Source organism: Balaenoptera musculus, chromosome X (assembly GCF_009873245.2).
Source record: "Balaenoptera musculus isolate JJ_BM4_2016_0621 chromosome X, mBalMus1.pri.v3, whole genome shotgun sequence".
Classification (NCBI taxonomy): Eukaryota; Metazoa; Chordata; class Mammalia; order Artiodactyla; family Balaenopteridae; genus Balaenoptera; species Balaenoptera musculus.
In genome coordinates this window covers 57,221,456-57,238,271 of record NC_045806.1, presented here as the reverse complement: position 1 = coordinate 57,238,271, position 16,816 = coordinate 57,221,456, and the positions used below count along the sequence as shown (strand labels likewise).

The window sequence follows — 16,816 nt, the reverse complement described above, 5'->3', positions numbered from 1 at the left end:
CTTCAAAGTCAAGTTTTAAAATTGAATATATGACATTTAAATATTTATTACCATTAAATCCCACCTTCTTGGTTTGGAATCAGTGTTCTAGCATGTAGATTATTTGATAGGTTTTATCTCCTCTTCTGTGAGTTCTTCCTGGATGGCTTTTCTCTGTCCTTTTCCCCTAATACACTGTGGATTGTTCTTTCTTTTTTTTTTTTTTTTTTTAAGGGATTCCTTTATTTTTATTATTTTTATTATTTATTTATTTTTAGCTGTGTTGGGTCTTTGTTTCTGCGCAAGGGCTTTCTCTAGTTGCGGCAAGCGGGGGCGCCTCTTCATCGCGGTGCGCGGGCCTCTCACTATCGCGGCCTCTCTAGGTGCGGAGCACAGGCTCCAGACGCGCAGGCTCAGTAGTTGTGGCTCACGGGCCCAGTTGCTCCGCGGCATGTGGGATCTTCCCAGACCAGGGCTCGAACCCATGTCCCCTGCATTGGCAGGCAGATTCTCAACCACTGCACCACCAGGGAAGCCCTGTTCTTTCTTTTGAGATACAGTAAGTCCCCTGCATACGAACCTTCAAGTTGTGAACTTTCAAAGATGTGAACGTGCATTCCATCAATGTCAGGCATGAGTGAAATTGCAGCTTGCCCTCTGTCTCCTGTTGCTGACGATCCTTCAGCTCTACCATCTCCCACCTCCTCTCCCTCCTCCAGTCAGTAACTCTTCTTGCCTGTTCACTCGATGCCAGCCCCTGTATGCCAGCTGTTGTACTGTACTACTGTACTTTTCAAGGTACTGTACTGTAAGATTAAAAATGTTTTCTTTATTTTTGTGTTTGTTTGTTTTTTATGTATTATTTGTGTGAAAAGTATTACAAACCTATTACAGTATAGTACTATGTTGCCGGTTGTGTTAGTTGGGTACCTAGGCTAACTTTGTTGGACTTATGAACAAATTGGACTTACGAACAAATTGGACTTACAAATGCGCTCTCGGAACGGAACTCGTTTGTATGTAGGGGACTTACTGTGTAATAGCATTATTACAGTGTGTTGTAATTATCTGCTTACACGCTCATCTTTCCCCACTAGACTATGAACTCCTCAAAGACAGGGACCTTGACTTTTCATGTCTTAGTGCAGTGCCTGACATGTAATAGAAGCTCAATAATTCTTTTTGTTGTATGAATAAAATGAAAGAAGAGGTGATGAATAACAGGAAATGCTTCATAGGACTTAAACAGAAGAGGTCGAAGGAAGATATGATTCGAGGTCTCCATGAAAATTTCAAGCCCCCTCTAAGGTGAATTCTGCCCCTATTCTGTCACTTAGGGATAGAGTTATGATCATAGGCCTCCCTATGTCCATTGCAGCTTATGGTGGCCCCTTTCCTGACCTAGCTGTGCTTGACAGATACATTTAGTTCAAGACTATAATTCTGCACCCAGTTACAACACGCACACGTGTTGTTTCTCCCACAACACCAAGCAATTCTCAGACACTAGCTGGGTGTCCTAAATTCAACACAGTTCTGACACTATGTACCTGGAGATAACATCAGATCCCACAGGCTCAGTCCTGCAAGACTGCCCCGCCTCCAACTTCAGACATCAATTCCAAGTCCAGGTTTGTCACCTGTGCTTCTGAACTGCCAGCTATAGAATGGAGGTTCCAAAACCCCCTCCTTGGTTTTAATTACTTGCTAGAGTAGTTCACAGAACTCAGAAAAATATTTTACTTACTAGATTACCAGTTTATTATAAAATGGTATAACTCAGGAACAGCCAGATCGAAGAAATACATAGGGTATGAAGAAAGGGCACAGAGATTCCATGCCCTCTCTGAGAGCACCCAGACCCCAGAAGCCCAGAAGCTCTTCAAACCTCCGTCTGTTGGGGCTTTTTTTTTTTTGCCGCACCACACAGCTTGCGGGATCTTAGTTCCCCGACCAGGGATTGAACCCAGGCCCTCGGCAGTGAAAGCGCCAAGTCCTAACCACTGGACTGCCAGGGAATTCCCTCTTTTTGGGGTTTTTATGGCAGCTTCATTACATAGACATGGTTGATTAAATCATTGGCCATTGGTGATTGATTCACCCTCCAGAACCTTCCCCTCCCCCAAGGTCAGAGGGTGGGACTGAAAGTTGTTTCTCCTGGCAACCAGCCCCCATTCTTAGGCTAGGTCCAAAAGTCACTCATTAACATAACAAAAGACACCTTGATTGCTCTCCTCTTTTAGGGAATTCCAAGGATTTTAGGATCTCTGTTCCAGAAAGGAGGCAAAGACCAAATCACAATATCACAAAGACCCTCTCATGGCAGAAACTAATGGAGCCTGGTACCTGAGTCACAGGTAGAATAGGCTAAATACACTTCACAGGGTAGGGAATTATTGCCACCTCCTCCTCTTTCTGATATCTACACCAGTGCTTATTTCCTACTTTGTGATAGCAAACCCCCAAGAGTTGGGAGTGGAATCAAGAACTGACACCCTCTGAGCGCAGTGTATTACTTACAAGGCAAGGACATTCCCTAAATTTTTTTTTTTTAAAGAAATTCACGTTCTTTTATTTATTTATTTATTTATTTATTTATTTATGACTGTCTCGAGTCTTCGTTTCTGTGCGAGGGCTTTCTCTAGTTGCGGCAAGTGGGGACCACTCTTCATCGCGGTGCATGGGCCTCTCACCATCGCGGCCTCTCTTGTTTCGTAGCACAGGCTCCAGACGCGCAGGCTCAGTAATTGTGGCTCACGGGCCCAGTTGCTCCGTGGCATGTGGGATCTTCCCAGACCAGGGCTCGAACCCGTGTCCCCTGCATTGGCAGGCAGATTCTCAACCACTGCGCCACCAGGGAAGCCCCCTAAATTTTTTATCAAGGAAACCTGAATATCTTCCCTAGCCTAAGGAAGAGCTCAGAGTAATTCTCAGATCTAACAGAGGGTATCAGGGCTAATCTTCACGTCTGGAATGTAACCGATGTAAAGAAAATAAATTCATTTAATTGTATTATCGATATAATCTGTTTGAGGTTGCCAGAAAGTTGGTATTCTATGAGAAGAATAGAAATAATGGAACCAAAAGTAAGAATTTGTGAGTATATCACCAGGCTTGACCTTGAGAGCAGACATAATTTTCTCCAGAGTACACAGTACAGGAGTTAATCCAACTATTCTTATTTGATGAAAAATATATCTAAGAATATCCAATTTCCTATTCATTGAAGCATTCTTTATAATAGTGAAAATTCGAGAACAACATCAATTTACCATAATAGTTATTTTAGAATACTTCAAAAGGATATTACAGTAGATTTTGAAGAATGTTCAATGCTAAGGGTAATAGTTTACTAGAGCTGCCATAACAAAATACCACAGACTGGGCAGCTTAAACAATAGATTTTTATTTTCTCATAGTTCTAGAGGCTAGAAGTCCAAAATCAAGGTGTTGGCAAGTCTGGTTTCTTCTGAGGCCTCTCTCCTTGGCTTGCAGATGACCACATTCTTGCTGTGTTCTCACATGACTTTATTTTTCAGTGTGCACCCATCCCTGGTGTGTCCAAATTTCCTCTTATAAGAATACTAGTCAGATTGGATTAGGGCCCACCCTGATGGCCTCATTTTAACTTCATCACCTCTTGAAAGGCCCTATCTCCAAATAGAGTAACATTCTGAGGTCCTGGGAATTAAGGCTTTAACATGTGAATTTTGGAGGAACACAGTTCAGTCCATACAACGGGAGAAAGTTTTACAATATGAATAAAAGTGCAGGATATAATATTTAGTGTGATTCTAATCGTATAAACATAAGCTGAAAAAGACTGGAAGGAAATACTCAAAAATATTAATAATGGTTTTCTTAGGGTTTGGGAGTTATGAATAATTTAAAATTTTTTCTTCTTTATGCATTTCTGTATTTTCTAAATTTTCTACAATGAGCACGTATTCTATAATGGAAAAATGCAATAAAAGTTACATTAAAAATTCATTCCTGGGCTTCCCTGGTGGCGCAGTGGTTGAGAATCTGCCTGCCAAAGCAGGGGACACGGGTTCGAGCCCTGGCCTGGGAAGATCCCACATGCCGTGGAGCAACTGGGCCCGTGAGCCACAACTACTGAGCCTGCGCGTCTGGAGCCTGTGCTCTGCAACAAGAGAGGCCGCGACAGTGAGAGGCCCGCGCACCGCGATGAAGAGTGGCCCCCGCTTGCCGCAGCTGGAGAGAGCCCTCGCACAGAAACGAAGACCCAACACAGCCAAAAATAAATAAATAATAAATAAATAAATTAAAAAAAAAATTCATTCCTTTTTCCCTTAATTCTATGACTAAATCAATTTACCTTCAAGAACAGAAGACAAGGGGAGATAAATGTGTCAGAATAATTGGTATCAATTGTTAAATTATAAGTGGCATTCTGTTATAAGTCAAGCTCTAGTGAGGTTGACCCTATTGACTGGTTCTCTTTTGAGTAAAATAATTAAAAATGACTTGTTTTTATGCGTGAAGGGGATCAAAAGGTAAAACTTCCAGTTATAAAATGACTAAGTCATGGGAATGTAATGTACAGCATGGTGACTATAGTTAATAATACTGTATGGCATATTTGAAAGTAGGAGAGTGGATCTTGAAAGTTCTCATCACAAGAAAAAAAAATTTTGTTACTGTGTGTGGTGACGGATGTTAACTTGAATTTATTGTGGTGATCATTTTGCAATACATACAAATGTTGTATCATTACATTGTACACCTGAAACTAATATAATGTTATGTCAATTGTACCTCAATTAAAATATTTTTTTTTTAATTTTATTTATTTATTTATGTATTTATTTTTTGGCTGTGTTGGGTCTTCGTTTCTTTGCGAGGGCTTTCTCTAGTTGCGGCAAGCGGGGGCCACTCTTCATCGCGGTGCGCGGGCCTCTCACTGTCGTGGCCTCTCGTTGCGGAGCACAGGCTCCAGACGCGCAGGCTCAGTAGTTGTGGCTCACGGGCCTAGTTGCTCCGCGGCATGTGGGATCTTCCCAGACCAGGGCTCGAACCCGTGTGCCCTGCATTGGCAGGCAGATTCTCAACCACTGCGCCACCAGGGAAGGCCAAAAGATTTTTTTAAACTTGTTTTTTTAATCTGAAAACCGGGGGATTCATTTCTGGACTGCAATAACACCACTATCCACTACCCTACAATGAAACCCTTGTAGAAGCTTTCATCTGGCCCTTTCTTTGACATCTAACTATGAATTCCCATCCTGAGAAGATGTTTAAATCAAAGCATCCATATCATGTACTTTAGACTACTATTTTTCTCTTTCTATGGGACCACACTGTAAGAGATGTCAAAGCAGGAACCTTGTATTGCTGTGGTCTTCCAGGTTCACCCAACTATGATATTATGTCTCAACATATGAGCACACAGCTTCCAAGCAACTGTTTCCGGATACCTTTATAATCACCTCCATTTTTACACTTTAGTATATCTGTGCCTTCTTATTACTTTCTTTTTGGGCTCTTTCTTCCCACGCTGCTCTCAGCTCTGAAACTGCATACTTTTGCCCGTTCATCAGGAGCTGGTTCATCCAACTCTAGCATCCACCTTTGGGTGCATTTTCTCTTATCTAGTTCAAAGGTCATTGAATCATACGGGCTCCCCTCCGTGAGGCAAACTTGCAGAACCTGTAATTAAGGAGATATAATCTAGATGCAGGGCAACATGGTTTTCATTAGAGTTAGCATTCCTAATATTAAGAGTTTATTAAAAGGCTAATAAGTAAGCATATAGATGAGCAACTAGTGGATGGAATCTAATTAAACTTTGAAAACCGTTTTTGAGAAGCTTTTATTTCAAAGGTAATTCAAAAGGAAATATCCTTTTTTTTTCCTCATAAAGACCAGCAACTTAGCAAGATACCAGGTGTTGGGGTTAGAAGAAGAATAAAATGATCTTTATACTTGAGAAGGCCTGCCTAGTGGGGGATACGAAAAATATGAACACGATTATTCTTTTTTTTCGCCATGTGGCATGTGGGAGCTTATTTTCCCAACCAGGGATCGAACACCTGAACCTCCTGCATGGGAAGCATGGGGTCTTAACCACTGGATTGCCAGGGAAGTCCCTGAATACGATTATTCTTTTATAGAAGAAGTACTATGTTAGATATATAAACAGAAGAACAAGCTCTCTGGGCTCGGACCTAGGTTTTGGCGACATGGCTAAATGCACCAAGAAGGTCGGAATCGTGGGTAAATACGGGACCCGTTACGGTGCTTCCCTCAGGAAAATGGTGAAGAAAATTGAAATCAGCCAGCACGCAAAGTACACTTGCTCCTTCGGTGGCAAAACCAAGATGAAGAGATGAGCTATGGGCATTTGGCACTGTGGTTCCTGCATGAAAACGGTAGCTGGTGGTGCTTGGACCACACCACCACTTCTGCTGTCACAATAAAGTCTGCCATCAGAAGTCTGAAGGAATTGAAGGACCAGTAGAAGCACCACCTTTTGAAATGTTGCTAGCCTATAATAAATGGGTTAATTTATGTAACAAAATTACTTTGGTTTGTTGTTAATTTGATTAGCTAAATGTTCTTATTTGCATTGCATTAATTTTGCTTTCTAAAAGAAGACTTGGATATTAAAATCCTTCTAATTTTTGTTGGAAAAAACAAAAACAAACAAACAAAACCAGAAGAACAAGAGATTAACACTACCTGAGTAGTGGATGTTAAGGTTTTAAAGGAGTCAATACATAATGCTTCCTTTTCCCCCTTCATAATTTCTAACCAACTGAGAAATAAGGCATAGGAGACCAGTAAATGGAGATTAAAATGTCAGCATTCTTGCTGATGAAACTGTTGAGTGGACATGACTTTAGAGCTGCAGTCAAGTGGGCCTTTTAATTTTCTTTAATTCTCTGCCCTGAATTAGAGAGACTTAACTCACCTGGTTGGGCAACCTAGGCCACCCTCACAGAGAGCAAATCAGAATGCACCCTCTCTATAGGCAGGATGGCTTCAAAAGTGGGAACTCAGGAAGAGCAGAGCCAGACATACCCAGTACCTTCTCTCAAAATCATTAGTCAGGTTAGTCAGTTTTCTTCCTAGAGAGGAGTAGTGAGGAGGCAGAAAGAGAAAAGAGGTTCACTCTCTAACAGTAGACATCTGCCTGCTCTGACCTGTGGAGACCTGCCCCTTTCTGTCACATACAGTCCCCTTGGGACTGTGCAGAAGAGTTCCACTCCACCCCTGAGTGCAGAGATGGGCACAGGACCCAGACTTGACCACTCATGGTAGCCCATTAGCCTGGGCTGGGTACAGGTCTCAAATAGGGCCAGCCAGAGACCTCATATGAGATTGATATGTGGACAAAGATACTGGGTCTTCAGAGTTTTTCTTAGATTACAAGTTGTAAGGATATCTCTATCTCAATCTCTACCTCCCCACCACAAGCTGCCACACGGAGGGGACCCGTGGCAGGAGATGAGCAGAGAGAAACAGGGCCTAGAAGGAGGGAGCCTGGTGGCATTGTTTGCATCTCACTGTTCCTAAAGTGAGATCTTTCCTTGCACTTCCCATTTATATGAGCCAATATATTCCCTTTTTTGCCTATACTAGTTTGAGTTGGATTTCTGTATTAAAAAAAAAAGGCCTGTGTAATACAGTCTTGAAACATGAGTAGGCATTTCTAAGCTAAGAAGAGGAGGGACATTTTAGATAAGAGACACAGCCTAGGCAAAAGCTTAGAGGTTTGAAATGTTCAGTGTGGCTAATATAATGCCAAACAAAAGAGAGAATTGAAAATGAAAGGAAACATCTTATGTGGAACAATGTGGTAAACATCTCTTCCTAATAAAATAACTTTAAAAAATAGAAATAAGACTTCCCTGGTGGTGCAGTGGTTAAGAATCTGCCTGCCAGTGCAGGGGACACAGGTTCGTGCCCTGGTCCCAGAAGATCCCACATGCCGTGGAGCAACTAAGCCCGTGCGCCACGACTACTGAGCCTGCGCTCTAGAGCCTGCAGGCCACAACTACTGAGCCCGTGTGCCTAGAGCCTGTGCTCTGCAACAAGAGAAGCCACCGCAGAAGTGCGCACTGCAATGAAGAGTAGCCCCCACTCGCTGCAACTAGAGAAAGCCCCCGCACAGCAACGAAGACCCAACACAGCCAAAAATAAATAAATAAATAAATTTATTTAAAAAAATAGAAATAGAAGGACATTTTCTTAATGCAGTAAAGGAAATCCCAAACCAACAGTCATCATACTTACTCGCCTCGTAAATTGAAAATAAAACAAGGATGCCTGTTATTGCCATTATTCTTTAATATTGTCTTGGGTGTTCTGGCTAGTGCAATAAGATTTGAAACAGAAATAAGAGGAATCAATATTTGAAAAGAAGAGACAAAAATATGACTTGCAGATAATGTGGTTGTATGCCTGAGTATTCCCCAGATAAGAGGAATATCCAAAAATCAGTAGCAATCTTGTATGCCATAAATAACCAGTTAGAAAATACAGCAAAAGAGATCCTATGACATGTAAGAAATATATATATATAATGTTTTAAAATAAACTCAATGAGAGATACATATGACCTAAGAAAAACTATAAAACTTAATTGAAAAATATAAAATGAGTTTAATAAAGAGACATCTTTTGTTTCTGGATAGAAAAACTAAATATATCAGAATATTCTCTTAAAATGGATTTATGGATTTATTATCATTCCATTCAGAACCTCGACAAAGTTTTTCTTGAAACTCAATACAGTCAGTTCTGCTATAGGCAACATACGCATTTCTGAAAATCACCCAGCTATGCAAAATTGTGCAATAAAAGCCACATGGCTTATGGGTAAGATGGGGTTAGAGGCACAATACTACAAATCTTTGTCAGTGACACAAAAAAGATAGGAGATTAATCAAAATGGTATCACAGTTTTACACCAATTAAATGATAAGAAATGCGTGAATACTACAGTAAATATGGCACTTTACCTTGAAAAAGACCTAAAGTTTGCTTGTGGAAGTGGGCACTGAATGTTTTTAGCTTGTGAATTACTGTAAAGTGGTGGAAAGAGAGTTATCCGAAATTTGATGCAAAGTTGTGACACCAGAAGGATAGGTGGGACTGAAGTTCTCGTGGTGAACTGATGTAGCTGGTAGATGTCTGCAGAGTATGCATGTGTCCTGCATGTGTATTCCTGCACAGCCTGGTTTATCTGGGTGCAGTTTTCTGCATTCGTTTACTGTTTCCCATAGACCAAACTGCACATAAGCAAAGGCGAAATTTGCATTCTGCTAAAATTGTCGCCTCGGTGTATCAATCGCTTTGGAACAAAATCTCATTTTCAAAACAAGCAAGATAGCAGAAATGACTGTGAAATGACTGTTTCACTTTGAAAAATAAACTGCTTGGAGTACTTTGTAAAAGGAGTAAGTCTTGCCTTAACAAATGTTAAAATATGGTAAAGCACCCATTATTTAAAATGTGCTGGGAAAATAAACTAGAAACCACATAAATGTGCATAAATAGGGGAGTGGTTAAATAAATTATGGACCACCCCTACTGTGGAACACTAGACAGCCGTTTTAAAAAGTGAGGGGGGGCCCATGAATACTGATCTGGAAAGCAGTTCAAAATATATTTTCAAGAAAAAAAAAAACAGAAGAACATGTATAGTATAATCATATTTGTATTTTAAAAGGCTATCTGGGGACTTCCCTGGTGGCGCAGTGGTTGAGAATCTGCCTGCTAATGCAGGGGACACGGGTTCGAGCCCTGGTCTGGGAGGATCCCACATGCCGCGGAGCAACTAGGCCCGTGAGCCACAACTACTGAGCCTGTGCTCTAGAGCCTGCGAGCCACAACGACTGAGCCCGCGTGCTGCAACGACTGAAGCCCACGCGCCTAGAGCCCGTGCTCCACAACAAGAGAAGCCACCACAATAAGCCCACATGCCCCAATGAAGAGTAGCCCCCGCTCGCCGCAACTAGAGAAAGCCCGCGCACAGCAATTAAGACCCAACACAGCCAAAAATAAATAAATAAATAAATAAATAAGTTAACTAAAAAAAAGCTATCTGTATTTAAATTATGTGTCTATTTTCCTGTATAGGCACGGAATCTAGAAGAAAGCAAAACAAACTGTTAACAGGGGAGATCTCACAGTGGGTGGAAGTGGATTTTTATTTTCTCTCTCTCTTACATGTTTTGCTTTCGTAATTTTTAAATTAAAAACTAAATTTAATGTGCTGGCATAAAAGCAGACATAGATCAATGAAAAATAGAGAATCCAGAGCTATATGCTAGTATATTTGAGAATTTACTACATGATAAAGTAGACATAATCAGACAGTCGAGAAAAAATGACTAATGAATTGTATTAGGCCGACTGATTTGTATTTTGACAAAACTTCAAATTATTTATATACATAATATATATAATATCACATTTCATACACCAAAGTAAATTCCAGATGGATTACAGGGTTAAGTAGAAAAAGTGAGATATCATCTATAAGAGGGTGATCATTTAAAACTTTTAATTAAAAAAAATTCAAGCCTATGGATAATTTTAGTAGTGTAATGAATACCCATATACTGTTTACCTAAATTCACCAATTGTCAGTGTTTGCCACATTTGCTTTCTTTCTCTCCCTCTACACACACTCTCATGTGCATGCACGTGCATACACACATATGCACATTATTTTTGCTGACCCATTTGTGACACTTCATCCCTAAATACTCAGCACGTGTCTCCTAAGAACAAGGACATTCTCCTACATAACCTCAATACCATTATCATGCACAGGAAACTAGTACTGATACACTATCATCATCTAACACATAGTCCACATTCAAATTTCCCCAATAGCCCCAATAATGTCCTTTATAGTTGTTTTTTTAAAAATTAATTAATTAATTAATTAATTAATTAATTTATGGCTGTGTTGGGTCTTCGTTTCTGTGCGAGGGCTTTCTCTAGTTGTGGCAAGCGGGGGCCACTCTTCATCGCGGTGCGCGGGACTCTCACTATCGCGGCCTCTCTTGTTGTGGAGCACAGGCTCCAGACGTGCAGGCTCAGTAATTGTGGCTCATGGGCCTAGCTGCTCTGCGGCATGTGGAATCTTCCCAGACCAGGGCTCGAACCCGTGTCCCCTGCATTGGCAGGCAGATTCTCAACCACTGCGCCACCAGGGAAGCCCTATAGTTGTTTTTAAAAAATATCAAAGTTCCAACTGAGAAATATGCACTTTATAATGTCATGTCTCCTTTTTAAAAAATTTTTATTTATTAGTTATTTATTTTATTTATTTTTTGGCTGCGTTGGGTCTTCGTTGCTGCGCGCGGGCTTTCTCTAGTTGCGGCGAGCAGGGGCTGCTCTTCATTGGGGTGCATGGGCTTCTCATTGTGGTGGCTTCTCTTGTTGCAGAGCACAGACTCCAGGCGCTCGGGCTTCAGTAGTTGTGGCATGTGGGCTCAGTAGTTGTGGCACATGGGCTCAGTAGTTGTGGTGCATGGGCTTACTCTGTGGCATGTGGGATCTTCCTGGACCAGGGCTTGAACCCGTGTCCCCTGCATTGGCAGGCGGATTCGTAACCACTGCACCACCAGGGAAGTCCCAATGTCTCTTTAATCTAAAATAATCCCCCTGAATAAAGACGCAGACCTACTAGAGAATGGACTTGAGGATATGGGGAGGGGGAAGGGTAAGCTGGGATGAAGTGAGAGAATGGCATGGACATATATACACTACCAAATGTAAAATAGATAGCTAGTGGGAAGCAACCGCATAGCACAGGGAGATAAGCTAGGTGCTTTGTGACCACCTAGAGGGGTGGGATAGGGAGGGTGGGAGGCAGACGCAAGAGGGAAGAGATGTGGGGACATATGTATATGTATAACTGATTCACTTTGTTATAAAGCAGAAACTAAACACCATTGTAAAGCAATTATACTCTAATAAAGATGTTAAAAAATAATAGAAAAAAAATAATCCCCCTGCTTTTGTTTTTCTTTTGTCTTTCAAGACAGTTGCAGACTTCTGGCTAGTTGTCTTTTGTCTTGTCAAATGTCTGACAATCTGGATTGTCTGATTATTTCCTCATGACTAGATTCAGGTTAAAATTTTTTGGCAAAAATATGTCATGGATGATATGTATTGCTCATTACATCACATCTGGAGTGACAGAATGTCAATTTGTCCCATTATTTGTGAAGCTAACTTTGATCATTTGGTTAAGGTAGTTCCCCCTAGATCTCTTCACTGTACAGGTTCTGTTGTAGGCAGAATTTTGGCTCCCATGACCTTCTCTCCCTGTGAATGTGTTATATTACATGGCAAAAAGGACTTTGCAAATATAATTAAGGTTACCAATCCAAAGCAGGGAGACTGTCTTGGATTACCTCAGCGGGCTCAGTGTAATCACAGAAGCCCTTAAAAGTAGAAGAGGGGAGGTCAGAGAGATTCAAAGCAGAAGGATTTGATGCTTTAGAGCTTGGAAATGGAGAAGATCATATGTTAAGGAAATGGGACTTCAGTCCTACAATTGCATGGAACTAAATTCTACGAACAACGTGAATGAGCTTGGAAGTGAATTTTAGATGCTCTTCCCCAGAGCATCTAAAAAGGAATGCAGATACTTTGATTTTATCCCTGTGAGACCCTGAGCAAAGAATCCAGCCATGCAGTGCTGGACTTCTGACCTATATAAAGTGTGGAATAATAAATTTGTGTTGTTTTAAGCCTATAAATTTGTAGTAATTTGTTACAGCAGAAATAGAAAACTAATGTAGGTACCTTTCCTTTTGTAATTAATATGTAAACTGTGGGGTGCTATTTTGAGATCATGTGAATATCTTGTTTTCCATCACTCAAGGATCATCTATTGATTATGCTTATCTGAATCAGTTATTACTTTGGTGAGTACAAAATGGTGAGTTTTGAATTCTAGCATTTCTTGTAGATTTATTAGCTGGTGTTCTTCTATAAAGAAGAGCTTCCCCCTGCCATTTAAAAGCATCACTATGAACTTATGAAGTCTCTTAAAATTCAGTGTATTATCCAATACTATTAATGTTCTTTTGAAATTAAGTTTGGCAACTTCGAACATAAAATTTCAAAATTAAATATACTCACATTCTATGCTCAGCAAGTCCACTGATAGGTTTATACTCAATAGGAATGTACACATGTGTTCAGCAAATGATATCTACTAGAATGTTCATAGCAGTACTGCTTGTAGTAGCTAAAACCTGGAAAATAACCAAAAGTTGATCAACAAGGTAGAAGGAATAAATTGTGATATATTCCCACAAAGGAATACCATACAACTAAGAATGAATGGTCTACAATGACACACAACAATATGGATGAAACTCAAAAAGTTAATGTTGAATGAATTTCCTCAGTCTGGTAAAGGGTATATACAAAAAACCCACAGGGACTTCCCTGGTGGCACAGTGGTTAAGAATCCGCCTGCCAATGCAGGGGACATGGGTTCAAGCCCTGGTCCAGGAAGATCCCACATGCCGCAGAGCAACAAAGCCAGTGCGCCACAACTACTGAGCCTGCGCTCTAGAGCTCGTGAGCCACAACGACTGAGCCTGCGTGCCACAACTACTGAAGCCCGTGTGCCTAGAGCCCGTGCTCCACAACAAGAGAAGCCACCACAGTGAGAAGCCCACACACTGCAACAAAGAGTAGCCCCCACTTGCCTCAACTAGAGAGAAAGCCTGCATGCAGCAAGGAAGACCCAATGCAGCCAAAAAAAAAAAACCCACAGCTAGCCATCATACTTAATGGTGAAAACCTGAGTGCTTTCCCCCTATGATCAGAAGCAAGGCAAGGATGTCTACTCTCACCACTTCTATTCAACACTGTACTGGAAGTTTGAGCTAGAGCAATTAGGTAAGGAAAAGAAATAAAGGGCATTCAGATTGGAAATGAAAAAGTGAAACCATCTCTGTTTGCAGATGATATGATCTTGTATATAGAAAGTCCTAAGGAATCCATTAAAACACTATTAGAACTTATAGGTGAGCTCAGCCAGGTTGCAAGGTACAAGATCAATATACAGATATCAATTATATTTCTATAGGATCAATGAAAACATTTTATTTACAATAACATTAAAAAGAATAATATACTTGGGAATATATTTATCAAAAGAAGTACAAAACTTACTCTCTGAAAACTACAAAATATTGTTGACAGAAATTAAAAAGACCTTAAAAAATGGAAAGACATCCCATGTTCACAGTTCAGAAGACTTGATATTGTTAAGATGGCAATACTATCCAAATTAATCTATGGATATAAGGCAATATCCATCAAAATTCCAGCTGTCTTCTTTGCAGAAATTGGCAAGCAGATCCTACATTTCACATGGAAATTCAAGGGACCCCAGAATAGTCGAAAGAATCTTGAAAGAGAAGAACAAAGTTAAAGGACTCGCATTTCCAATTTCAAAACTTACTACAAAGCTACAGTAATCAAGAGTGTGGGACTGGCATAAGGACAGACATATAACTCAGTGGAATAGAATTGAGAGTCCAGAAATAAACGCTCACATTTTTGGTCAGTTGATTTTTGACAAGGGTGCCAAGACAATTCAATGCGGGAAAGAATAGTCTTTTCAATAAATGGTATTGGGACACTTGATATCCATTTGCAAAAGAATGGATTTGGACCCGTACCTCACACCTTGTACAGAAATTAACTCAAAAATGGATCAAAGACCTAAATATAAGAGGTAAAACCATAAAACTCTTAGAGGGAAACATAGGTGTAAATCTTTGTGACCATGGATTAGGCAATGGTTTCTTGCATATGACACTTAAAGCAGAAGCAAAGAAAAAATAGATAAATTGGACTTTGTCAAAATTAAAAATTTTTGTGTATCAAAAGACACTATGAAGAAAGTGAAAAGACAGCTTATAGAATGGGCAAAAATATTAGCAGATCTTATATCTGATAAGGATCTAGTGTCTAGACTCTACAATAAAAAGACAATCCAATTAAAAATGGATGAACGATTTAAATAGATTTTTCTTCAAAAAAGATGTCCAAATGGCTAATAAGCACATGAGAAGATGCTCAACATCATTAGTCATTAGGGAAATGCAAATCAAAACCACAATAAGATACCACCTCACACTTACTAGGATGGCTATGATAAAAAAAAAGATGGATTATAACAAGTGTTGGTGAGAATGTTGAATAAATGGAACCCTCATAATACTGCTGGTGGGAATGTGAAGTGGTGCAGCCTTTGTGGAAAACAGTGTGGCAGTTCCTCGAAAGATTAAAAATAGAGTTACCATATGATTCAGCGATTCTACTCCTAGGTATGTACTCAAAATAATGTAACACATATGTCCACAGAAAAACTTGTATACTAATGTTCATAGCAGCATTATTCATAATAGCAAAAAAAAAAGGGAAAGAGACAACCCAAATGTCCATTGGCTGATTAATGGATAAATAAATTTTTTTCCATACAATGGAACATTATTTGGCAATAAAAAGGAATGAAGTATGTACTTATACATGGTAGAACATCAATGAACCTTGAAAACATTATGCTAAATGAAAGAAGCTGGTTCACAAAAGACCACATACTGCATGCTTCCATTTAGGTGAAAATGTCTAGAAAAATAGGCAAATTTATGGAGACCAAAAGTAGAATTGTGGTTGCCTAGGGCTGGAGTGAGGGGTTTGGGAGGAAATGGGGAATGACTGGAAATGGGAACAGGGTTTCTTGTTGGGATGATGAATATGTATAAAATTGATTGTAGTAATGGGTGTACAGCTCTGTGGCTATACTAAAAACTAGTGAATTGTTCACTTCAAAAGGTTGAATTTTATGGTATGTGAATTTTATCTCAATTATCAAAAGAGTATGTACTATATGTTTCTATTTATATAAAGAACAAAAACAGGTAAAAAAAAAATCTAGGCTGTTAGAAGTTGGGACAGAGGTTGCCCTTGTCAGAAGGGAAAGTAGTTACTGGAAGGAAGCATGAAGGGGATTTCTGGGGCACTGATAATGGTTTGTTTCTTGATGTGGGTGCTGTTACAGAAGTGTGTTCATTTTGTGAGCATTCATTGAGCTGTACACTTATGATACCAGTGTGCACATTTCTCTGTGTATACCGTACCTCAATAAAAAGTTAAAAACTTTTAAGCTCTGTAACTGAAAGCAACAAACATAGGAAAATATTTGAATCGAATATTACAGAAGAAAGGTTAATATCTATATAAAGAATTAATTCTCATTTATAAGGAAAGCATCAGGACCCAAATAACTAAGTTGGAAAAAGAAAAGATATGAATAAACAATTTCCAAAAGAAATAGTAATTCTAAACAGAATGCACTTCTACTTTTATTTTATTAGCAAATGACTTGTTTAAATTATAGCTATGCTGGTGAGATTGTGGTAATGTTGCTTTGCTGTAACATGGCTGATAGCACTGTAAACTGATAAAAATCCTTTGGGAAGGCATGGTAACAAGTATCAAAATTTACGAATATGTTCATTATCTTTGACCCAATAATCCCAATCCTGGGAATGAAGCCTAAGAAAGTAATTCAACTAGAGACATTGTATTAATGAAGGTGTTTCTTAGAACAAAGGAAAACTGGAAACAACCTGAATAAATGTTTAAATGGTTAAGTAAATAATGGTACATCAGTGCTATGGAATATTATGCAACCACTAACAATGATAATTTTGAATACTAGAAGTAACTTGAAAAATATTTATTTGATCATGAAAACAGAAGCATGCAAAATTATATGATAATATTGGGTGGGTTTTTTTCTTTTTTTGCAGTTTTC

At 39.6% G+C, this 16,816-nt stretch overlaps 1 pseudogene; it reads left to right on the top strand.

Annotated features, from left to right (window-relative positions):
- The first annotated feature begins 6,166 nt into the window (after window positions 1–6,166).
- On the top strand, window positions 6,167–6,460 carry LOC118888890 (annotated as a pseudogene).
- Window positions 6,461–16,816: the final 10,356 nt, after the last annotated feature.